Source organism: Cryptomeria japonica, chromosome 1 (genome assembly GCF_030272615.1).
Source record: "Cryptomeria japonica chromosome 1, Sugi_1.0, whole genome shotgun sequence".
NCBI lineage: Eukaryota > Viridiplantae > Streptophyta > Pinopsida > Cupressales > Cupressaceae > Cryptomeria > Cryptomeria japonica.
The window spans coordinates 718092474-718113340 of record NC_081405.1 but is presented as its reverse complement, the minus strand read 5'-3'; positions in this window follow the sequence as shown (position 1 = coordinate 718113340).

Genomic DNA, 20867 nt, shown 5'->3' with positions numbered 1-20867 from the left:
TGCATGACTACATTTGTTTGGTATCTTGGTGGGTGACACCAAGGAGTAGTGCTTAACAGAAATCCTTATTAAACACCTTGTATTTAGAGGCCAAAAATCCTTCTAGTTGCTTGAGAAGGAGGAGTTCGGATACTTGGAAGAGATACTAAGTTCACCATGGGGAGATTTCCATGGGGACTGATGCTTGGCTGCCCTGAGAAGTGAGTGCCATGGAGGGGAGCCCGTGGGGTCAAGCATCTATGTATTCTCCTTGAATCTCATAACGAGTCTACCTCTCAAGTACCTATTGTCCTTACCTACCATAAGAAATGTGTGAATGAGCATGATTGTCTTGAGTCTAAGTTAAAATATCTTGTCTTCTTTGCTTGTCAAAAGTTGAGTTGTGTCTCATTTCAAAAACAAGACAAATTGATTCAAAACAAGGTTAAACACAAGAGTATTTCATTCAACTAAGTTCAAAACACCTTCAAACATGGTTGTCAAACATTTTTCAAAATCTTGTCTCAACATTCATGTCACTTAGATTTAGGTTCATCCTAGGTTTGCATTTTGCAAGTTCATTGTCAACTACCAAGGTTAGGTTTCACCTAGGTCATACTCCTTTGCATATCAATGAGGGTCATCCATTTGCATGTGTCCTCTTGCATTAGAGTAACACCATTTCATAATTCAACCTTAGGTTTTGCCTTAGGTTGACATTGTCATACATTTGCATTTGCATCTTTGTCCTCATAACATTAGGTCACATTTGCATACCCTAGGTCTCTTCTTTAAGCTTAGGTCATTATCATATCATATTAGGGTCATTTGCATAGTAATTGTCCCTTTGCATATAGTGTCAAAACTAGGTTTTGTCATACTTGAGTAATCCAAATCTTTGATAAACCCTAAGTCATTGTTAGGAAGTCTAGACCTTATCAAACTTTTGTCTTTTTGTCATCAATGTCATTTGGTCAAACCTAGCTTAGTATCCAAGCATATAGGTGAGACATTGTCAATTTGTCCTATTGTCATTTGGTCCTTTGTCCTTTAAGGTCTTGGCTTCATTTCAAATTCCTAAGGTTGAGTCTTTAGGATTGCATTTCAAAAAGTTTGTCCAAATCTTGAAAAACAACACAAACATAGGTTTCATTCTTGTCATAGATTGCATTTTCGTCTATTTAGGTTGCATTTAGTTGCATATCATACATCATCCTTTTAAAATCAAAATCCCAAAAACATTGCATAGTGACATGTCTATTGAAACAAGGTTCCAAGCACCAATGATGCAACAAAATTTGACGTATCAACCGACAATGCAATCAAATTTTAATCCAAGGCAATCACAATTATATCCAACCCAACAACAAGGCAATATCGATCAAACTTTTTATGATGAAACAAGTCTCCAAATACAAAAATTAGAGGAGAAACTAGCTCAAGAAAATGAGATTTTGGAACAAAAAGTGAAAAACATTGAGAAGAATAGATCACAAATGTCCAAAATGTTTCAAAAATTTCCAGGTCGAAATCCAAAGATTGAGCCAATTGATGTAAGATCTCTTATCAAACAATCAGACATACCAGCTCTCCTCTCACAAATAGAGATGATGAAACAATTTCAAGAAAAGAGACAACAACATTACGTGCCTTCACAACAAAAACAAGAAGGTGTTTATTATCAATCACATTTTCAACCATCGCAACCAATTGTTCAACATTTCCAACAGACACAACCAACACAACCAATGGTCCAATTTCAACAATATGTCCAACCAACTATACAATGTCAACAAATAGTTCAACCAATGGTGGAATATCAACAAGTTCAATCAATGTATCAATTTCAACAACTACAATCACAAATTCACAAACAAAACTTGCAACATGCACCAAGCCAAATTTTGAACATGTCAAACCAATTTGATCAACATCTAGTTCGAAATCAAAACATGACATCAGACCAGAACCAACTCCTTGCCAAACAAGTTCAAATTCCAGATACAACTATGTCAAAACCTTGAAAGAAAGGTGGCTTTATTGCAAGGATCTTAAGGAATCTACCAAGTGAGTTCTTTGAGGAAGATCAAGATAATACGATTATGTCTAGCAATGCCTCATCCCCCTGCAAACAAATTGAATCTCTAGTGGCATCTATCCCTACACCTTTAGAAGTTTCACAAGAACCTTCTATATTGTCCTCATCAAACAATACACCCAAGGATGCAATTATCCAAGGGCTATCCATAATTGATTGCCAAGATAATCCAATTCATGATGCACGTCCTTGCCATGTTTCAGAAATACAAGACCTAATGCCACCATGCACTTTATTGCCATTACCTGTTTTAGAGGACCCCATTCGAAGTCCTTCTTCCTCATGTTCAAGCATTGATTTCTTGCCAGAATCCATCACAAATGTTCAAAGTGCATCCCCTTTGTGCCAAAGCATTGACCCCTTGTCAAAATCCCCCATGCATATCCAAAGTCCAACCTCATGTCAAGAGGATAATTTAGAGCATGAAGAAACGTGTCTTAAAAATATCAAGATAAAGATCCCGAAACCTTATCATCCCATCCAATTGTTGACCAAGATCCCATTTCCCCAGACACTCGCAATGATTCACTTATTCCTGTCAATTCTATCCAAGAACACAATTTCCTTTCAAATCCCATTGGCATTCCACTTCCTAAGAAAGATCAAGATATCCCTTCCATCCTTTCCAATGATCCCAATAAAAGTCAAGAGCAAATCACCTTTAAAGAGGATTCCAATGATCTTCCTCCTTGTCAAGATCAAATTATTCCTTTAAATCCTCCACAAGATCATTTTGTTCCTCCATCTCCTTGTCTTAATGCTCCATATACACTCCAAGATCACATTTCTTTTGATGATCCCATTATTTCTCCCATTCCATCTCTTGAAGAGCCTGTCATTGAACCATGTCCACTACACAATCCTAGTCCCCCTCGTGATCCTAATCCCCCTCATGATTCGAACGTGTCAGTGCAAGATGTTCATGAACCCCTCACATTAACAATGGGTTCTTCCTCTTTGGTCCAATCTGATCCACTTCAAGATCTCATTATTTCTCTCATATCATATCCACCTCATAATGGACTCGCGTCTTCTTTCCAAAGAAAAGAGTATCCTACAAGTCAAGATATTCATAAAGGCAAAGGAGTAGACCTTCATGAGAAAGAACCCCTCCATATCAAAGAAGATCTTAAGGGTCATGTCTACACAACTCACTCTCAAGACGTTGGTATCCCTCCATCAAAATCAAAACATACACCTTCCCCATCATACCTTCCATCCATCTTAGGTCCTTATATCCCTTCCTCCTGTATGCAAGGTCAGCAAAGGCACAAATCCTTGAGTAAATTTCATCAATCCAAAAGAACTCCATTTCATTCATATCCATCCATGCATTCCTTTCCCCCTCCAAGCAATTTGGATGCCAAGCATAAAAGTCATAAGTCTAGAAATCCACATGTATTCAAGGATCAACATGTCCAATATAATCGACATGTCAAAACAAAGAACAATATGATCTATAAAGACAAAAATATATCCAAAAGGCCACAAAGGCCCACTGAGCAAAATCAAAAACAAAAGTTAAAATCTATATGGGTTCCTAAATCCCTTGTGCAATCAATGCACTCCAAGGAACCACAAAAGCATGAAAAATCAAAAACCATGTGGATCCCTAAGCGGCTCCTTGAAGCACAAAAGCCTAAAGAAACATCCAACTTGGCATCCAAAGTTGCTATTCCTTGATCCAACCCTCTCAAATTTGTTTCTCCACCACCTTCTTCATCCGTTTTGGGCCCTTATGTCCCAAAATCCATAGCCTTTCCTTCATCAAAATCTCCATATCCAAAATACATTTTTCCTCCATCAGTCCACCACCTGTCAAGGTGTGTTCCAAAGTTGATCTTGCCTTCATTTCTATCCACTCAAGCATAGTTCTTCCAATACCCTATCCATTATCCAATGCATATTTTCCATCCTTCGATCCCTTTGATCCCATCCTTTGCATAAATCCTTGCCTTAGTTTCATCTCTTTTTCCATGTCCTTATCCTACCAACGTCTTTGAGCATACTTTTAAAGGTCATGGTCCATTTTTTTAAAGGCTACTATCCAAACAAAAATATGTTTGAGTCCTTCTTCCATCCCCTATCATGTGTCCATCTTCTATTGAAAAAGTCAAAATACAAAAAAAAAAAAGTGAAAAAAAAAGCAAAAAAAAAACAGTAAAGCAAAAATAATTTGTCCACTGGTGAAAACCTAGCAAACAAGCGCCTTGGGCAAGTACCATGATGAAAACCTGGCAAATAGGCATCATGCGTAATTTATGAACTTCTTGCACACCACACTTGGGGGCAGGTTTTATCCTATCATATCCTTTTGTCCTTCATTGTTCCATTATCCTATCATACCATGTCATACTCCTCCATTATCCTAATGTCCCTTATGTCTTGTTTCTCTTTCCACCTTTGATCTTGACAAGGCTGAGGATCGTCATGAGAATCATGCATCTTGTTTGCAACTTTTAGTCTATCATAGCTTTTGGTCTTTATCCATTTTCTTATTATAACCTTTCATCCATATTCCCTAGCTTATTGCAACTTTCTGCTACTGTCCCTCAGCCTACCCTGACCTTCAGTCCATGTCCCTTACCCATTCTTGGTCTTTCTTATCCTATCCATATCTTATCACTATCCATACACTCTTTTTCATTCCTTGATCTTGATCTGACATAACGATGCAAAATTTAAACACGGTTTCAAAAACCTCTTGACATGTCCCTCATGCCATGTCACTGCTTTACATTGTCATATCCAGTCTCTTGTCCCGTTGTCTCCATAATAAAAGGCCTTTGTCTTCCCTCTATCCACCAACATTTCAGCAAGCCTATTTATTCACCTATCATATTCCTTGCCTTGCTAGACACTGGGGGCAAAATCATAAAAATTGAAAAAAATCCTGAAAAAAATCCATAAAAATCAAAGAAAGTCTTGAAATAATCCACAAAAATCAAAATGTCCTGAAAAAATTATAAAAAAAATTAAAAAATTTCCGGAAAAAAAATCAAAAAAATCAAATAATGTCCTGAAATAATCCAAACAAATCAAAAAAATGTCCTAAAAAAATCCAAAAAAATCAAATAATGTCCTGAAATAAATCCCTAAAAAGTCAAATAAAGTCCTTAAAAAATGAACAATTTTTTTTTTCAAAACATTAAAATCCAAAAACAAACATTTTGCAATAAATGATCCCTTTGTGCATAGACAGATCGCTGAGCATACCTCCAATGACTCTCAATCACACACTGCGCTTTAATAAAAATCACGCAAACCAGACATTCAAACTGATTAAAATTGTCATATCAATCAATCAATATCAATATCATTTGTCCTTGTCACTACTATCATGGGTCTTATAAAGGGTGTGGTATACTCGAAACCAGACCGTGTCCTATCTTAGACGGGGTACCACATTCCCTGAAACCAGACAACATGATCATCCTATCAACACTTTCAACTTTTGACAATGAAGATCAAGATGTTTGTTTGCCTTGTTGGAATTAGTGAGTCTTATCATTTGTTGATTTATCTTCGATCATGTTCCTATGTTGCTCGATGATGTCACTGAGTGATTTAGAGTGACTGAGATAGTTCATGGTCTCTTTTTTTTGTTGTATTTGCTATTTGTGGATTGTTTGTCAAAAACTGGGGCAACTATATCATTGGGTGTCTGTGATAAGTACGTTTGCTTTGTGAATGCCACACATACCTCGACCCTTGATGTATGCACCCTAGGATGCTTCACTCATTCCTTGTGTGTGATGTGTCTGTCTTTTGCAAACGGGATTGCGTTTCAGCTCTGGCCTTCAATGCCATGATGCTCTGCATCCGCTTTGCTACATTAAATAAAGGTTCTCACCTACAAAGTGCATTAGTGAAAGCAAGTTTCTCTTCGTCTCTAACTGTCCTCTGTCTAATTTCTTTTTTACTAACATTTTCTTCCGTCAGTTTGGGCAGTTAGTCCGATCTTGTTCTCCGATCTCTAAACACATAGGCTACATCCTGCATTCATTGGTTAGTACATTTGCATTATATTAAGCATTTTATCCATTTCATATTATAAACACATCAAAAACAGTGCATAAGACATCCATACATGGAAGGTAAACATAAGCCATAACACGTTGCATCCCATCATATAGCTGCATGTCATATCATATATCAACAAAAAAGTATCGGAGTACAAAATTGGACTGTTTGTCCTAAGTATGGCCCGCAGGCTGAATACATAATGTCAAACTACATCTATCTCTGTCATAAGGAGCACGTGCCTCTATCACTGGGTGCTCCCTCTGTCCTCCTCATCCCTGCCATGTCTCAAGGATGATGTCCCTCCTGTCCCTGGTCCTGGCTATGGTGGTCTCATAGGTCCACTCACCCCCATGCTGCTCACTGACCTCCGAGAACGTGGCCTACTCTCTGTCCTTGATCGTGCCCGATATGATACTGCTTTCTACTTTGGTGGAACTGCACTCTCATATAGTGTCCTCCAATGGCGTATCTCCTCTCCGGTCTCTACCAACATTTGTGCCACCTCACGTGCACTGGCATCCCTAATCGACCCAACATACTCGGTGACTCTCTGCTCTTCTTGTTGTGCCTGGGCTATTACTGTATCTCGAGCCACTGTAAGTCTAGCTATCTCCACTCTGAACTGATCCTGCTCTATCCTCAAGATATCATTCTATCTCTCTAATGTCGCAATGTGATCATGCTGACTCGCTATGGTGGCCCTACATATCTCCATCTCCTCTATGCTAGTTGTCTCTGGCTCTATGGGTATATCCTGCAATGACTCCTGATCGGCTGAATCTGACTCATAATCTTCATCCTCATCATCTTCATCCTCGTCATCCCCCTCATCCTCTTCTTCCTCGTCCTCCTCTCTATCCTCATCATCTCCCTCCTCTCCAGCGAGTGGGAAGTCCTCCTGTCTCCTAGGTACTGGAATATCAAGATCCGTCAATGGCACTGGCCGTCGTCGTGCAAACCATCGTTCATACTCCTCTGTCATCCCGGCATCCACCACATCTGATCTCCAATCCCACTGTCTCTACTATAGCTGTGTGAAGTCGGCATATGCTATGTGTGGCTGAATCATCCTCCCCCACTGACTCGTCTCTTTGTGAGATCGGGCAAAGTGTGTAGTCCCTCTTGGTACATCCTGCCTCTCTCCAAACTGTCATCTGACTCTCTCTAGTAGGTACATCTCAATCACTCTCTGGTGATTCACTGGTCGCCCAATTAGGTATCTCTCCTATCTGCAATATAGTAGCTCATCACTATCATCTAACCATCCAGGGCAATCAAGATATGGCCTCCATATAAACTCTCTCAATCTGTCTAGCTCATGTCGCCAATACAATATGTATCCGAACGGACCCTGTCTTAATGCTCCCCCATAGCAGTACACATATGGTTGATGTGGTACTACCTATCTCTCTGCAATCGGTCAACATATGGCTATGTGCTCAAATGCCCATACCTATAACAGTGTGACCCCACAGCTCAATGTTTGCACCCCCTGATATGTTATCTAATGCAACTGAAAATATAGCATAGCAAGCACACATGGTCCCCATTCGTACACCATCCCCTCTATCACCATCTGCTCTAGTAATCTTCCCCATCCAATAGGGAATCCATGTCCTCATCTGTCCCCTGCTAATAAGCATGCTATAACCACGACTATCAACACATATCGTTGGTTGTACTCTGCTGCCATGGTCTCCCAGCCAATCTCCCTCTCTACAATATCCAGGTCATCTGCGTCGCACTCAAATAATCTGCACAAAGCATCTCTCCCTGTCGTTGGGGCATACTCTATCATCTCCCCATGAATCAGAATGTGGAGGATGCACCATACATCCTCTAGTGTCACAATCGCCTCTCCAGTCGCCAGATGGAAAGAGGAAGTCTCTGAATGCCATCGCTCTGCCAACACGGTCAGTAGTCCTGTGTTTACCCTAATCTTGGGCATGAATGTGATATAGTATAATCCAAGTCCTGCTAATGTATCTCTGTCCATTCTCCTGAGTCTATTTCATAACATGAAGCAGTCAGGTCGGTTCTCCCGCGTAATCAGTGGATACTGTCGACTCTGCATCACAATTGGGGCACACTTTGTCAATTTTAGGTTTCCTCCTATGGGTTGCATTTCCTCATTTCATCCACCAATCAGGGTGTTTCTTATCTATTTTGACCTATCCTACCCTCATCCCCCTTTTTGGGATCATTCACATGTTGTTTTTGGTCAAATTAGGGTTCTCAGTGCACAACTGCGCCTGTGTACCATGTCCTACACTTGTGTAGCATCAACTTGTGCCTATGTACCCTACACAAGCACAGGACATCCTACACAAGCGTAGGATGCACCCACACAGGCACAAAAGTCCTTTTCTCCATTCCCTATGGGCCCCGCAATGTCCTGCAAGCAAGTCAAATTCATGAAATTGACAATATGGGTTTTTGAGATACATACCACTACTCTCGCATCATCCGATCGTCTGTAGGTGTGTACACGTTCCCCAAGGTGATCTTCCATTGGAATGTTTGCCATCTCTATGCAAGCGTCCTTTTCCAGAGCACAAAAATCCTCCACTTTGGCTAGTGCAAATGAGCTATTTTTATTCTCCTTGTCTCATTTACAGTGCATAGATGGACGTGCACTCTCTCCATCTTATGCTGGTCGCAGTCTTTTGCACCTTCAATTGCTTGTCATTTGTGTATCCGATCCCCGATTTTCAGTCTGTTTGCTCGTATCATTTTCTATCATTCTTATCGATCAATTGGCCTCTTTTCTAGATGTTTCCGGCCAATTCCTTGAGGGGGCATGCATATGTCATTGTTATTGTCTGGGGCATTTTTCATTATTGTTCTTTGAAACAACGCTTGAAATAGCATTGTCTCAAAGAGGGGCAAAATGTAGACATCTAAAAATGGTCAACGCTTGCGGAGTCATACTTTAACATTTGCGCATTGCCTTATTGTAGGGTTCTTGCGTCGCATTAACATTTATTCTATGTTGCGCACTTGGTCTTTATCATTTGCGAGCATCAAGTCCTTCTTCTGCATTCCTCATTTTTCTCACTTTTGAATTAGGATCCTTGTCCTTGTCAATTTTGTCATCTTGCGATCGATTTGTCATCGATCGTTGTCATTTTCAATCTTGTCATCTTGCGATCGATTTGTCATCGGTCATTGTCATTCTCAATCTTGTCATTTTGTGATCGATTTGTCATTGATCATTATCAATCTTGTCATCTTGCGATCTATTTGTCATCGATCGTTGTCATTTTCAATCTTGTCATCTTGCGATCGATTTGTCATCGATCGTTGTCATTTTCAATCTTGTCCTTTTGCGATCGATTTGTCATCGATCGTTGTCATTTTCAATCTTGTCATTTTGCAATCGATTTGTCATCAATCGTCATCTTTCTCAATCATGTCAATTTGGATCAATTAGTCATTGTTCCTCGTCAATTGGTGCATTTATCAATCAAATCATTTATCAAGTCAAAATCATGATCAAATCGACCCTACATCAATTATCTTTTGTCAAGACCTAATTGTTGTCCTTGCATTTCTAATTCATCTTCTAGGATTTTATGATTTATTCATTTAATCTTGATTGTCATTTTCTCTCTAGGTTAAATGATTTATTTATATATCCTAAGTCTTCTTGTCGCAATTAAATATTTATTTAATTGGCTAATTAATTCCTCCTCTTTTTGTAAATTAATTAATGAATGAAAAATTATTAATTAATTTACCTAATTTTCATCAATTTCCTAATTTCCAAGTCATCATTTCTAACCTAATTTTCTAATTTCTTCTAATGTCTATTTCTATTTCAAATTCTTGTCATAATTCTTGCATAGCAATTTGTCATAAATTGTCATAAATTGTCATAACTCCTTGCATAGCAATTTTTCATACACTTGTCATAATTTTGCTATTCTTGATTTGAATTTCCATTCGAATCAATTTCATGCTAATCTTGTCTTTTCTCCAGTTTATCTATAAATTGGATGAATTTCTTCAATCAGGATCCCCGAATCAATCACGCTTCTAGTATTCTTACACTACCATCTTGTCAATCTTGCTTTCATATTATGCTTATGCACTTGTAGGTGAGATCCACAAAACAAAGCAATTTGAAGGAGAAAGAAGGACAATGGAGAATCATGGAGAAGACATTCGCATTTGTGATGGTTTGCATTTGAATTGAATGTTTTATTTTCATATCTCTATTGAATGTTTGTAGGATTTGTCATTGCAATTTAGTTTTTCGTGATTGAACTAGTCTAAATTCCTATTTGCTTTGATGGTTTCCAAATTCCTATCTACAATTGTATTAAGAAAACAAGAATTTGCTTTAACATTTTAGATGTGAAGTTGCAGATAGATTTTTATTACTGTTATTTTGTAAAGTGAGAGAAAATCTCTTAACCGAGTGGACTTAACAGTCTTATTTGTAAAACCCTCTAGCAAGGTGACATTCTGATTGAGTGTTTGAAATCCTTTAACAAGGTCACTTCTAACAAGGTGAAGATCCTAATAGATCTGAGGGAAATCCCTTAACCGGGTCACATCTAGCAATGTGTTTGTAATCTTTAACATGATTTGCTTTTAACAGAGCATACTCTAGAAGAGTATATTTCTTAGTGGGTTCGAAATCCCACGGTGGTTTTTCCCTATTTGGGTTTCCACATTAAATTTGGTGTTATGAGTGTTATGATGTTTATATGCTTTTGAGTTTGCATGTTTAATAGTTTTGGTTATATTACTGAAGTATATGTTACCGAGGTTGAATCTGATGTTTCTATGGAAGATTAAGTTTGTATGATTCACTCCCCCCCTCTCATCTTATTAGCTTGGCATTTGTACTTAACATTAAGTACCAGAACTATCAATTGGTATCAGAGCTTTGGACTCTAGAAGAAAAGTTTAAACATACTTGAGGCAAAGATCCAAAGATGTATAAGAGGGATGCACCGAAGCTGAACAAGTCAAGTTTCTCTACATGGCAGAAAAGGATGAAGCTGCACCTATCAGGAGTTGGAGAATATATTGTATATTATCTAGAGCTTGATTTCATCACACCGAGCACCTATCCATTGACAATGGAAGAAATAAATGCAAAGCAAGAACATATTCAAGCAATGATTGTAATAGCATCTGCATTGACCGATTTGAAGTTTAATGATCTAGAAGGCTGCAATGATGCAAAGGCAATGTGGGACAAGCTCATATCTTTGTATGGTGGAGATGAACATGTTCAAAGAGCAAAAGTGGATAGTCTAAGAGGACAACTTGAATCTATGAGGATGAATGAAGGTGAGAACATAACCCAGTACAATACAAGACTAAAGTAGATTGTCAATCAAATCAAAGGAGCAGGTGGAGCTATTGAAGAAAAGGATATCGCAAGTAAGTTGTTAAGAACCCTTCTACCAGCTTATGCAATCCGAGTCTCTGCAATCAATGAATTGAGGTATGTACCCAATATGCCAGTTTCTTTAGATGCTACTATTGGTAAGTTAGATGCATTTGAGTTAAGTAACTTTGATAACAGTGAGTCATCAGTAAATAAAGTTGAATTTGCATTTAGTTCTTTTCATATTGATGAATTTGATGATTACAATGATAGAATGAGTAAGTACACTAAAGGGGATCACAGCGGAGCAAGTGAAAGATTTTGCAAGAACATGGAAGAAGTACACAAACTGTATGAAGAAATCAGAAAGCAAGAAGAGTTTGAAGCACTTTTAGCTAGAAGGTTACCGAGAGGCAAAGGTAACTATAAAGGAAAAATACCTTTGAAATGTTTTAATTGTGATAAGATAGGACATATGGCTTCTAACTATCCTGACAAAGATTCTACCGAAAAGAGAGATTACCGAGATGATAGACAGAAAGATAATAATTACAGAGGACACTGAGACTTCAGAAGAAGAGATAGAAAGTCATGCTTAATAGCTGATGAGGAATCCAATGATGATAAATAAAATGAAACTGATACAGAGGAAGTAGTTTATATGGCTATCAAAGATGGATCAGATGAAGAAAGGTATGAATAAAAAGTCCTAATATCTCACATAAATACTAATGATTCTTGGATCATAGATAGTGGATGCTCACATCACATGATAGGTGATAAACACAAGTTTGTTATGCTAGAAGACTATGATGGAGGCTATGTAAGATTTGGTAATGATGCACCATGTCTAGTAAAAGGTAAAGGATCCATAACACTTCTTGACAATGCAAGATGTAATGATGTTTATTGGGTTGAAGGTTTGAAATATAATTTGTTGAGTGTATCATAGCTAAACAATACATGATACCGAATAGAATTTCAGAAAGGAATTGTCAAAGTTCATGACAAGCATGGAAAGTTAGCTGCTACTGGGACACAAACAAAAGGTAACACATTTCACCTTGACTCAACTCGGAATAAATGTTTGTATGCAAAGATAGATGATACCTGGTTATGGCATAAAAGGTTTTGTCATGTAAATTTTGATAATCTGATCAAAATAAGAAAAAAGCACCGAGTAAGAGGTCTACCGAGTCTTGAAAAACCTGAGAATGCTATATGCCGAGGATGCCAGATGGGTAAAATGACAAGATCAAGCTTTACAAGTAAGTCTTACACTTCTAAGGGAATTTTAGATCTTGTGCACACTGATCTTTGTGGTCCTATGAAAGTTCAAAGTTATTATGGTGATAAATATTTCATATTATTTGTGGATGATTACTCAAGGATGATGTCAATAATGTTTTTAAAAGAAAAATCAGAAGCTTTTCAAATGTTTAAATGGTACAAGGCAAGAGTTGAAAATGAAACAGGAAGACAACTGAAATGTCTTAGATTAGATAGAGGAGGAGAGTTCACATTTGATGAGTTCAACTTATTCTGCAATGATCATGGTATAAAAAGACAAGTCTCTGCACCGAGAACTCCACAACAAAATGGAATAGCTGAGAGAAGAAACATATCTATTGTGGATTGTGCCAAAACCCTGATGATTGAAAAGAAAGTGCCACAAACATTTTGGAGAGAAGCAATAAGCACGACAGTTTACACCCTAAACTGAGTACAACCGAAGAAAGGAACTTTGAAGACACCATATGAAATCTGGTATGACAAGAAACTTAATGTAAGTTATATCAAAATCTTTGGAAGTAGATGCTATGTACACAAAGATGATAGAAATGGCAAGTTTGATCAAAAAAGTGAAGAAGAAACATTTCTTGGTTATTCTTCTAGAAGTAAAGCATTTAAATGTCTGATCAAATCATCTAACAAAATAGTAGAAAGTGCAAATGTGAAAATTGATGAATTTGTAGAAAGAAATGATGAAGGAAATTCCAAAGAACCAAAAGGTTATGATGAATTTGTCTATGTTCAACCGACAAGTCTTACCGAGAAAACTACTGAAGGAAATGAAGAAAATATTTAGTTACCGAGTGATGAAGAAGAACATACAGAGCCTACCGAACCTGTATTAGCCAAGTATGTTAGAAGACATCATGTATCAAGTCAAATTATAGGAGATAAGGATGATCTAGTAATGACAAGGAACAAACTGAGACATAACACATGTCTAATATCTGAAGTTGAACCGAGGATAGTGAAAGAGGCATTTAACAGTGAAGATTGGATAAATGCTATGATAGAAGAGATTGATCAAATCAAGAAGAATGACACATGGACTCTAATCCCAAGACCGAAGGACAAAAATGTAATCGGTACAAAGTGGATTTTCAAAAACAAGCTGAATGAAAAAGGTGAGGTCATTCGAAATAAAGCAAGACTAGTTTGCAAAGGTTATGCTCAAGAAGAAGGAATTGATTATGGTGAAACTTTTGCACCTGTGGCTAGACTTGAAGGAGTGAGAACATTGTTGGCATATGCTGCTTACAAGAATTTCAAGGTATATCAAATGGATGTCAAATCTGCATTTCTGAATGGTATATTAGAAGAAGAAGTTTTTATTGAACAACCTGAAGGATTTGTTGAAGACAAGAATAAAGATCAGGTATGTAAATTGAACAAAGCTTTATATGCTCTGAAACAAGCACCTAGAGCATGGTATGAGAGATTGCACTCTTATTTAATCAAGATTGGTTTTATAAGGACAAGTGAAAACAGTAACATGTACATGAAGAATGATGAAAATGGAATACTGATCTCAGCCATATTTGTTGATGATATTATATTTTGTGGAAATGACTCTCTATGTAAGAAATTTGGAAATCAAATGAGCAAAGAATTTGAGATGTCATTAATCGGTGAGATAAATATTTTATAGGTTTACATATACTGCAAATGTAAAATGAGATTTTCATTACTCAATCCAAGTACATAAAAGAAATCTTGAAGAAATTTGGAATGGAGGATTCAAAACCAATAAGTACTCCTATGACTACCAACTGTAAACTATCAAAGAATGATGAATTTGCATCTGTTGATGAGACACTTTACCGATCCATGATTGGAAAGTTGCAATATGTTGTTCACAGTAGGCCAGACATAGCACATGCAGTAGGCATAGTTGCAAGATTCACTGCAGATCCTAAGGAAACACACATGACAACAATCAAGAGAATTTTCAGATACTTGAAAGACACTGAGGATTATGGCTTAGTATATCAGAAAGGAAATGACTTTGATTTAAAAGTTTATACTGATGCTGATTGGGCAAACAACATTGATGAAAGGAAAAGCACAAGTGGAGGAGATTTCTTTTTAGGAGAAAGACTAGTGAGTTGGCTTAGCAAGAAACAAGGATGTGTTTCATAGTCAACATCAGAAGCTGAATACGTTGCTGCAGCATTGAATTGTACCAACATAGCATGGATCAAACAATTGTTGGAAGGTATAAATGAGAAAGTTACTGAGCCAGTAACTATATTATGTGACAATACTAGTGCCATTAACATTTCAAAGAATCCTATTATGCACTTTAAGACAAAGCACATCTCTATCAAATATTATTATCTTAGAGAAGAAGCTCAAGAGAAGAAAGTGGTGTTGGAGTATGTTAGCACAAAGGAACAAATAGAAAATATCTTCACCAAGCCACTACCAAGGGACACTTTTGAGTATCTTAGAAGTAAGTTAGGGGTCCTACCCCTATCTTCTACTCACTGACCGAGTTCGGTGAAAGCATCAATTCGATGACTCTATAGAATATCTTTTAGGAGTTGATGCTGATTTACAAACTTTAGGATGTTTTCTAAAGGTGTACAGGAAACAATATAGGAAACAAATACAGGGAACAAGAATTGAAGACAAAATGCTTTGACCAAGACTAAGTTGACACATAATAGCCAGAAATCACTTCATACAAGAAGAAATTATGTTTTAGTTCTTTACTTTTTGGCATTGTTGTCAAAGGGGGAGAAGAATGAAGAAAAGCAAGACTGAAGAGAAAAGAGGAGAAGACTAATGTATGGGGGAGAATTTTGATGATAGGAGCATTTCAGCATTTTAGAATCTCACAGCAATTCGAATCAATTAGGTCAAATCAATTGGTTTTGCCATCAATGCCAAAGGGGGAGATTGTTGGCATTATAATAGACAAGGGGAGATTGTTGGCATTTCAATAAGGATATTGAGAAGGTTGTTGATGATTATGGATATAACTGATTAAGGATATTTAATGTCTTAATATTATTATTTTGTCATTGATGTCAAGAAATTGATTTTCTAATTCAGTATGATGTTGCCATATCTTGAGAAGTATGATTTCATGAGTATAAAGATGTCGGTAAAAGACACAGAAAGAATATGATGAATAAGGGGAGGAATAAGTTATTCAATGGGCAACTATTACCAAGTTAGACAATGATGAGATCATGATGTTTAGATTGCTTTGAAACCATACATATGTTATTGATTGTAAGGTTAATACTATACTATGTTACCGAGAAAAGAACCTAGTCGGTAAACCCTAAGGTTATCACTATCGGTTAATGAAGGTAGAATGTCTACTGAGTTAAGTTTAGTATTTACCGAGTTGCAACTGAGTAATAACAAAATGCATTAAATGATTACAAGCATTATTTAATGAAGGAAGCTGATGAGCTGGCTATGATTAAATGATTGGTATGCCGTGAATGAATTTTGTTAAAGAATCTATGGCAAAGGAAAATCGGCAGGAAGATCTATAGCTCAGATTGAATCACAATACCCTAGCACAAGTTCCAATAAGTGTATACAAGTTCCAAGGTGGGGTAAAATGTTTTTAGATCGAAGGATACATTGAACCAGGTCAAAGTTTGAAGATCTGATGGCTATGATTGATCATGGGAAATGTGATCAAGGAGATTAAGCGGTTGGCGAATTGTTTATAAATAAGGAACTGATTGATAAACAATGCATGCAGGCAAGTGTATGCACAGGGATGCTACATAGTGATTACTGAGCACATAAGCTTGAAGATCTGTTTGAATAATAGATTATAGAGCCCAGCAGATGGACAAGATTAGTTCTATGTCTATATTCTATTAAGCAAATAAGAATCTGCTTTAGCATTTTAGATGTGAAGTTGTAGATAGATTTTTATTATTGTTATTTTGTAAAGTGACAGAAAATCTCTTAACCGAGTGGACTTAACAGTCTTATTTGTAAAACCCTCTAGCAAGGTGACATTCTGATTGAGTGTTTGAAATCCTTTAACAAGGTCACTTCTAACAAGGTGAAGATCCTAACAGATCTGAGGGAAATCCCTTAACCGGGTCACATCTAGCAATGTGTTTGTAATCTTTAACAGGATTTGCTTTTAACCGAGCATACTCTAGAAGAGTATATTTCTTAGTGGGTCCGAAATCCCACAGTTGTTTTTCCCTATTTGGGTTTCCACATTAAATCTGGTGTTATGAGTGTTATGATGTTTATATGCTTTTGAGTTTGCATGTTTAACAGTTTTGGTTATATTACTGAAGTATATGTTACCGAGGTTGAATTTGATGTTTTTATGGAAGATTAAGTTTGTATGATTCACCCCCCCCTCTCATCTTATTAGCTTGGCATCTGTACATAACATTAAGTATCAGAACTATCACAGAAGATATGCAAACGTCTTATCTTGTGAGAAGTGACAATGTTGACAAATGTGTTGTGGGATAAGGATAAAAGGGTGTCGATAAAGAAAAGATGGCAAGACCTTATCCCGTGAGGGTAAGAAGAATACTTCCGAGTGTCGCGGGATAAAAAACAAAGGTAAATGCATAGGGACCTTATCATGTGAGGATTGTCAAGATTGAAAAAGGTGGTGCGGGATAAGGAAATAAAGAGAAGTCTAAGGAAGGCTTATCCCGCAGAGATGGTAAAAGGCATAAAATCATATAAAAGGTTCAAACGATATGAATTTTGAAAATATGAGTTGGTCAAGGACAGTCTAATAAATGCCATGCCATCATTCGAAGGTTGTCAAAGGCAATCTCGATCGTTCAAATCTTGATCAACTGATGAAATTTAAATTTGGTGCCAACAATTTGCTCTGTCTAGCACAAATGAATTAATGGTGTCTCCATAAAAGAGAAATTCATCGATTTTCTCTCATAACTTGCATCTGAAGAAGAATTCAGAGCGTCCCTGAGCAAGAAGAAGAGCGAATTTCAGCAAATCAACATGCCCTCTAGCAAATTCAACCCAGCAAAAGAAACCAAAAAGTTAATTATTCCACCATCCTTATGCATTTGGTAGGCTGTTATAGTTGTGCTACATAGAGCTTTTGTGCATGTTCCCTAGAGTCTGTAGGGTTTGCATCTATTTTTATTTTCTTAGGATCTCCTTCATTTTTTGAAAAATTAAAATGGCCTCCCCTATCAAGGATTCTGCTACTCCCACTAGTGAGAATACCCCAGAAGTTGACACTAGCTCTGCAATGCTAGAAATTACCCATGTCGTTCCCCTTGATCTAATTCCGCCTGTGCCAGTAATTGCAAACATTCTTGCTATTGAACCAATCCTTCGATTTGCTCCGCAAATGTCTGAAGAAGCCGAAGTAAGTTCTCCTCCTAAAGAAAAAGTTGTGAAGAGAAAGAAAAGGACAGTTCGAAAGACTATCACTATTGTTTCTAACAATGAGTCTTCGGATGAGCCTTCCCCCCCTCCTAAAGATAGGAAACCAATTCAAAAGAGGAGAAGGGTTTCCCAAAAATATTCCATTTAAACACCTACCACGGAAGCCCATCCTCCTGCAGAAAGTTCCCCTGCTACTGAGAACCCACCCACTAAGGAAACCCTAATTCCTCAAGAGAAAACCTTGTAGAGAGTCAACCATGCTGAGCAAGTGAGAGAAACTGCTCCTGCAAAAGAAAAAGTGGTGAGGGAAACTGCTCCTACAAAAGGGCTAGCTCCCAAAGCTCCCAAGAGACCTAGAAAATCATCTAAAGAAGAGTCATCGGCTCAGGCAGAGCAACCAGAAACAATGCCAACTGTCCCTCTTGGTCTTGAGATGATAGTAGAAGAATTGTAGCACAAAGTTGAAAATAAGTTAGAGGAGGGTGCAAAAAGACTGACTAGACAAACAAGAAGCTTTCATCAGGACCTGTTTGATTTGTTTGAGGGGTCCTCTATGAATGAAAGCATCATAATTGCCTTCAATGACAAAGAGGCAGGATGCAGAGATGCAATCATAAAGGAGAGAGGGTGGGATGCATTTTATTCTTTTTATGGCAATAGGGATAAACCTGTTCCAGTGTCGAGTCCTTGGATACTAAACTTGGGGAAGCTAATGGTGTTGAATGTCTTTGTAGAACCAATGTTAATAAGAGAGATAGTTGTTTCCTATGACCCTCCAAGAAAGACTATAAGATCAGAAGATGGCTATGTCCTATTGGACATTTCACATAGGGTTGTTGTAGAAAGTTTTGGTTTGGACAAGTCTTCCCTCAAAGAAATTAACAAAAGTAATCTGGAAAGGAATTAACAGTATAAAAAGGACATGTATAGAAAGGAATTTGTTCCTCACTTTATGAAGAAACTACACAAAAATTCACATGATTATGTCCTTCCATCTGAGAGGGAGCCTTTCAGATTAGAGTGCTTTGAGCCCAATTTTGTTAAGACCTACTATGCATTAGGGTAGGTTCTTGGGGTAGACTGTGGGCTTACTCAAATGCGCATAGATTTCATGATGATTGCCATCAATATCTAGCACCCCTCAATAAATGAGTTGTATGATTTTGCAGCTATTATCCATTATAAGCTCCATGAAGGGTTAATGGCAGTAAGAAATAAAAAAGAGAAGATAGAATTCAAACACTATTCTTTATTGTGTCATTTGATTATTTATCAAAACATGGCTTATTGGGGTCAAGAATTGACAATAAGGACAAATGATCCACACATAGGTCTTCCATGGCCAGTACAAAGATGGACTCAGGTGTGGGACAAGGGGTCCAGGTTTGGCAGTTATTCTATTTTCTTTGATCATTTTGTCATGAAATTTTGGTCAAGGCTTGGAGTAAGGCTGCCCAGGATGCCAAAGAATATTGTTAAAAATTTGAGGATAAGGAGTTGTAGGGGTGAAGGAGAAGAACACAGGAAAAAATGGGAGCTCATGAAGAAGCTTGAGTGAGAGAGGAAACAAGAGGATCCCAATTTTGAAGGTTTTTATAGGAAGTTATGACTAATTTTGCCAAGATGTCTTTCATGATAAGAAAGGAAGATGATATAATAACGATGAAAATGGAGAGAAGGGATGCTAAGGACAAAGGGGTTAAATTTGAGACAAGGCCTATTGAATCTACCCCTATTGTATACAAGATGAAAGGGCATGTAGTGCCAATTGAAAGAACATCTCCTAGCACTTTTGGGTAGGCAACTAAATAGGTCAGGAGAGTTGAAAAGGGAAAGACAAAAATGTCTGATTTTGTATAGATCCTGGTGGATTTTGATACAAATGTGCCACCCCCTTATCCCCCTCAAGAAAAATTCCATGAAGATGAGGCTTTTGAGGTCTTAAATAACTCAGATAGAGCCATTATCCTGAGCACAATCCCTATTGAGGAGGTAGATGATGAAAGGATCATTGCCTCAAAAAAATTTGTAGTAGATGACAGTTTTGTGAACTCTCCTGAGTTCAAATCTTCTTGACTTAGGGAAAAATTGAAGGATTTATCTAATGAGGAGATCATAAATTTTGATAGGAATAGTTTCACTTGTAACCCTGAGGAAGGCAAGGAGATGATTAGAAACAGTGGTATGCTTGTTATCCTGGGCTGGGACTTTGAGAAAATCTTTTTGTTAGATCAGATTATACGGTAGAAGGACCCCAATTTTTCAAAAGTGTTTGATGATCATGGGTTTGGGGTGAGTGTAGGCCTAAAGTATTTTTCTCTATGGTCAAGGGCCCCAAATGTCCAAAAGCATATGGTTTTGCAAGGTGGACAACAAAGGATAGGGGATGCAATAATTAGGCCCTAGAGGACACCACTGCATCAGAGGTCATAGCAATCACTTCACATGCAGTCTGGTTTGCTCAATTAGCAGTGGATGAACTTGAGCAAAAGCATTTGAGATTAAAGGATATGCATGTGGCTCTCAATGCAAATTACAACAAGTTATTCATTGAAAATTGTGCATCGAAGGAGCAAATAAAGAAGGTGACTACTAATTCTTTAGGAGGAATTAGGCCTGAAGAAATGAAAATAATGAATAAATAATTATAGAGAGTTAAGGATGAAGCTGAAAATAATTATTTTAAAATTAGGAGAGATTCAATTTTGAGGATTTCAAATAAAATTATTGATAAATTGGATGAAGTTCATACTT